Below are 6,000 nucleotides of genomic sequence, written 5' to 3' on the forward strand. Positions count from 1 at the left end.
ACGTCTGGGCTGTTTACCACTAATCTGCAATGGAAATAAGGCACGCAAAACCTCAATGAACATATTCCTACAGTTTTTCTAAAGATTCTTTTTTTTTTTTTTAAATAGGCTTCACGGCCAGGACGGAGCCCAACATGGGACTTGAACTCATGACGTCAAGACTTGGGCGGAGATGAAAAGTTGGATGCTTAACCAACTGAGCCACCCAGGCACCCCTCTTTTTTTTTTTTTTTTTTTTTTTAAGCAGGCTTCATGTCAAGGATGGAACGCAACATGAGGCTTGAACTCACAACAGTGAGATCAAGACTTGGGCTGAGATGCACTTGGATGCTTTACCAACGGAGCCACCCAGGCGCCCCAACTTTTACTAAAGATTCGGATTCAACCTTTTTCTTACAACTTGGGCAGCAAAGCGGGAGCTGGCGATACTCCTGACCTCTGGCCACGCGTACAGACAAGCGGGTGACTGGAATTTGCACAATTTGGGGAAGGTGGCTTTGTCACCAGGGCCCCTTGGGTCCTGTGTCCAGTCGGTTACCAATGCTGCTGTGGTTAATCTCACCTTTTGGCTGTAGACCAGCAGCTGGCTTCACTTCACCATTAGGCCTTTACTTTGCTACGTGGTATCTGGTCAGCCGTGTTCAAACTTGTGCATATTGGTATTGGCATTTTTGGGTCAAAGGATATAAATGCTTTTCCACTCGAATACATCTCACAAACATGTGACCTTCCCGTAGGATTTCCTTGCAGGGGGTATACTTGTCCAAACGCATTACGGTGTATCTGATGCTATGCTGCATTCAACTTTTCATCACACGAATTCAACTTTTCAAAACTTAAATATCGTTTTGATGTCTATTGGCCATACACTGAGATTTACTGGTAACTTACACACATGGCTATTCAGGCCCTGTGGTTTAGTGATTGTTATAATTTGTGAACCCGTTTCCTTGTAACACTGTAATGGATTAGTTGGCTTGGGCGGCCATGATACAGCACCAAGACTAGGTGGCTGAAACAATAGATACTTATGGTCTTGTGGCTCTGAAGGCTGGGGTCTGAGATCCAGGCAGGGCTGAGGCTGGGGGTCTGAGATCCAGGCAGGGCCGAGGTGGGGGTCTGAGATCCATGCAGGGGTGAGGTTAGGAGTCTGAGATCCAGGCAGGGCTGAGCTTGGGGGTCTGAGATCCAGGCAGGGCTGAGGCTGGGGGTCTGAGATCCATGCAGGGGTGAGGCTAGGAGTCTGAGGTCCAGGCAGGGCTGAGGCTGGGAGTCTGAGATCCAGGAGGGGCTGAGGCTGGGGGTCTGAGATCCAGGCAGGGCCGAGGCTGGGAGTCTGATGTCCAGGCAGGGCTGAGGCTAGGGTCTGACTTCCAGGCAGGGCTGCGGCCGGGAACCTGAGGTCCAGGCAGGGCCGAAACTGGGAGGCTGAGATCCAGGAGGGGTGGAGGCTGGGGGTCTGAGGTCCAAGCAGGGCTGAGGTTGGGGGTCTGAGATCCAGGCAGGGCTGAGGCTGGGGGTCTGAGATCCAGGCAGGGCTGAGGCTGAGGGTCTGAGGTCCAGGCAGGGCTGGGGCTGGGGGTCTGAGGTCCAGGCAGGGTGGAGGCTGGGGGTCTGAGATCCACGCAGGGCTGAGCCTGGGGGTCTGAGATCCAGGCAGGGCTGAGGCTGTGCTGGCCGCTCAGAGCCTGGATCCTGCTTCAGATTCTGTGTCTCCCTCTCTCTGTCCCTCCCCTTCTCACTCTCTGTCTTTCTCTCAAGAATAAATAAACATTAAAACAATAAAAATAAAGTATTTCATGACTACTCATGACAACGTGCTTTTGTGGAGTTCGTACATCAAGTTCGTACGGAATGACGTGCCCACACCCCGATGTTTTCACTCCACAAAACACTCGTCATTGAAGCGTGTGGATAAATGTCGCCCTGTTGCGTTTTCCTCTTCTGTTGTTCTTTCTCACGTTTCGATTTCGTGCAGCTGCTCCATCCATGCGTGAATGTCTTCTCTCTCCCTTCTCAGGTTTACTTTTCTCAATTTAAACTTGCTTTCCGGATCAACTGTGCCGTAAATTAATGGTGCCTCCCCAGCAGGATTTTGATTCATCCTGGCCTGATGTTTGTATATGTCTAGCCTTTTGTTTTTAATCACTTTGTGTAATTCGGTATTACCTAAATAAAATATAGTCAGATTAATATATATATACACACACGCACACACACACACATATATATATACATATATATATACATATATATATGTATAAAGACGTCAATTAGTCGACATGAATTAAAAGAAGAAGTTATAGCAAAGACTGAAACCTATAGAAAAAAAAAAGTACCAGTGTAGTCACAATCATATTTAATTTGAGGGTTTTCCCTTAATTAAGTGGTTTAACTGAATTTCTATTAGGTCTGATACACTGGTACTTTTTTTTTTTTCTATAGGTTTCAGTGTTTGTTATAATTTCTTCTTTTAATTCATGTCCGACTAATTGACATCTTTATTCTGGTTTTCTGCCATTCTGGTTTGGAATCTGTACATCTCCATTTTTTTTTTAATTCTTTGCAAAAATACCTATTCATGTGCTTTGCTCCCTTTAAAACATTAGATTAGGGACACTGGGTGACTCAGTTGGTTAAACATCTGACTCTTGGTTTCAGCTCAGGGCATGATCTCGCGGTTCGTGGGTTCAAGCCCCGCGTGGGGGCTCTGTGCCGACAGCTCGCAGCCTGGAGCCTGCTTCGGATTCTGTGTCTCCCTCCCTCTGCCCTTCCCCTGCTCTCTCTCTCTCCCTCTCTCTCAAATAAATAAACATTAGAAAAAAATAAAACGTAGGAAAAAAATTAAAAAGGTAGATTAGGGACGCCTGAATTAAAAACTTAAAAAAGTTAGGTCCGGCGTCTGAGTCTTGATTTGGACTCGGGTCATGATCTCATGGTTCGTGAGTTCGAGCCCTGTGTCGGGCTCTGTGCTGACAGCTCAGATTCTGTGTCTCCCTCTTTCTCTGTCAAAATAAATAAAGTTGAAAAAATGTTAGATTAGTTTTTTGTTGTTCTTAAGGAACTTTTTTTTTTTTTTTTTTTTTTTTTTGCATCAGGGAAAGAAACATAGATGTGTGAGCTTCTCGGTGGCCTCTCAAGTCCTGTGGACCCCCAACCACGTTCGGAAGGCAGGTAACCCAGGGAACTGGGCAGGAGTGGAGTGTGTCTATGGGGCCTGGGCAGTCGGGACAGAGACTGGACCCCGACGGGACGTTCGCCCGGGCAAAGTGGGACCACCTGTCAGCATCTTCCCCCTGGGGCTGTTTTCCTCCGTGCGAATGTCCCACGGGGTATCTGTGAGCCTTCCAGAGGCAGCCATGAACCTTGTGTAAGTACCATCAGGCAAGAGAGTTCACGGCAGTACTCGACAACCAGCTGCATGTTGCTGGGGCTGGACTGTGAACCGGGAACCAGAGAGATGTATGTGACTCTGGAGGGCGTTATGTCCTTTGGGTTTTCGCCTTTAGAACAGGGCCGTGCTTATGCTTCCCCGCGTCTGCCTGTGCTGGGTTTAAGGCTGATGTAACATGACCGCACTTTTCAGCGTGGTCCTCTAGCCACGCCCTGCAGGTGCCTTCGAAGCAATCTCGACGAGGAGCCCTATTTCCGGGGCACCAGGGGACACCATCCAGGCCACCGTGGTGAGTCTCAGGTGCAAGGAAGCCACACTATCAGGGCTACAGGTGGGCGAGAGTTGACAAATGTGGACACATGGATGACCAGCACCATGGCTGAGTTACATTTCCATCCCTTGTGTCCCTTTGTGGCTGATTTTATTCCTCCACACTTGGCCACTTCGTACACATAGTATAGTCACGTATCCATCTATCTAATGTATCTATGTGTGTATGTATCTATCCATCCATCCATCTATCCATCCATCCATCCATCCATCCATCCATATGTATGTATGTATGTATCATTGATCTATCCATCCATCCATCCATCCATCTATCCATCAGCTATCTCTCTATCCATCAGCTATGTATGTATGTATCATCTATATCTATCATTTATATCCATGTATCTATCTGTCCATCCATCCATCCATTTATCCATCAGCTGTCTATGCATCAGCTATGTACGTATGTATGTATGTATCTATATCTATCATCTATCTATCTATCTATCTATCTATCCATCCATTATATGTATGCATGTACGTATGTATCTATCCATCCATCCTTCCATCCATCCATCATATCTATGTATCTATGTATCTATCCATCATATCTATCTATCTATCTATCTATCTACCTATTCATCTATCTACCTACCCTATTATTGTATCTATGTATTCTTCTTATCTATCTATCTATCTATCTATCTATTATGTTGTATTTATCTATGTATCTATACATACCCATACTTGAGTATATATTTTATATAAATATAGTTGGGATAGTTGTGTGTGTGTGTGTATATACACAACTATCCCAAATACATAAAAATAAATAAATAAATAAATAAATAAATAAATAAAATGGGGTATACATTTTATATCTATCTATATATATATCTCTACACACACATGTATATTTGGGTATGTATATAGGATATACATACATACATAGGATAGCTATAACCTACTATAGTCAGAAAACACCACATATGGGTTGGCTCAAACAACAGACATTTATTGTCTCCTGGTCCTGGAGTCTGGGAGTCTGAGATCCACGTGTGGCCAAGGCTCGTTCCTCCCACTGCCTCTCTCCTTGGCATGTAGAGGCCGTGCTCTCCCTGTGTCCTCACCTGGCCGTCCCTCTGTGCATGTCTGTGTCCTGATATCCTGTTCTTATAAGGACCCCAGTCGTATGCGATCAGGGCCCACCCTACTGACCTCATCGTATCTTAATCCCTTCTTTGAAGACCCGACGTCCAAATACAGTCCCCTTCTTCTGAGGTCCTGGGAGAAAGGATTTCAACACATGAATTTTGGGGAGTACACAATTCAGCTCCTGGCACATCTTCAAGAGAAAAAAAGGAACATCAAAGTTTCGTAGGAGACGCATCACTTGCACATGGGCACACAGTGGTGCCCAGAAGCAGCACTGACCAGCTCCAAGGTCAGTGGTGTTTCTCTTGGGCTGGCCAGGCTCCCGGCTGAGCTACTTCTCCCGTGACCGCAGAGACTTGAATGTCAGATGTGGAAATTGCATTCATATTCTAGAAACTCTGCAAGGATATAGATGTTCAGCTGGGATTTTTTTTTTTTTTTTAAAGCATTGCCTGGGCTCATCATGAATGCAGTCTTGGCTGCCTTGGAATTCACACAGCACTACTTTGGCATGCATTGCCTCATCTATCCAGCAATTATTTACCGAGTGCTTGGCTGGGTAGATGAAGGAGAGCCAAAGGTGACCAGAAGAGGCAGTTCGGGAAGCTGCTATACTCAGGATGAAAGAGCTGTACCTGGTGTATCACCCGCGGAAATGAAGTTAAACCACACTCTGAGTGTTTAGGCTCACGCACCTGCGTTATGGGCACAAAGGGGCGGTGGATCCAACCGTGTTAGACGATCATCGATACATAGGCGGCTTTTCATGTCCCTGGAAATGGGACCAGCATGCATCAGGGTCCGTGCATCCTGGGACGCCGTGCTGCTGGCAATGGGAGGGGAACGTGACACAGGCACGGATTCCCAGCTGACCTGACATTTCCACCTCCCGCCAGGAGGCTTTCACAGAGCACCTGATCACGCCGGAGGGAGGGGTGGGGGGCCAAGAGGTGGACGTAAGAAGGTGCACAAATAGACTTGAGTCCTGCCTTCAGGGAGCTGACAGTCTCCTGTGCAGGTGCACCCAGAGGAGTCATGCAAATTAAAATATCAAAAAACTACATAGGTTCCCCCGAAAGCTTCCTCTCCTTCTAATCTGTCCCGTTCATCAAATCTCCAGAAGGGGTCATTTCAGTTAGGGTGCAGCCAACCCCCCTCCTCAGCACCCTGGGGCTCCCTAT

Source organism: Acinonyx jubatus, chromosome X, assembly GCF_027475565.1.
Source record: "Acinonyx jubatus isolate Ajub_Pintada_27869175 chromosome X, VMU_Ajub_asm_v1.0, whole genome shotgun sequence".
NCBI classification, from domain to species: domain Eukaryota; kingdom Metazoa; phylum Chordata; class Mammalia; order Carnivora; family Felidae; genus Acinonyx; species Acinonyx jubatus.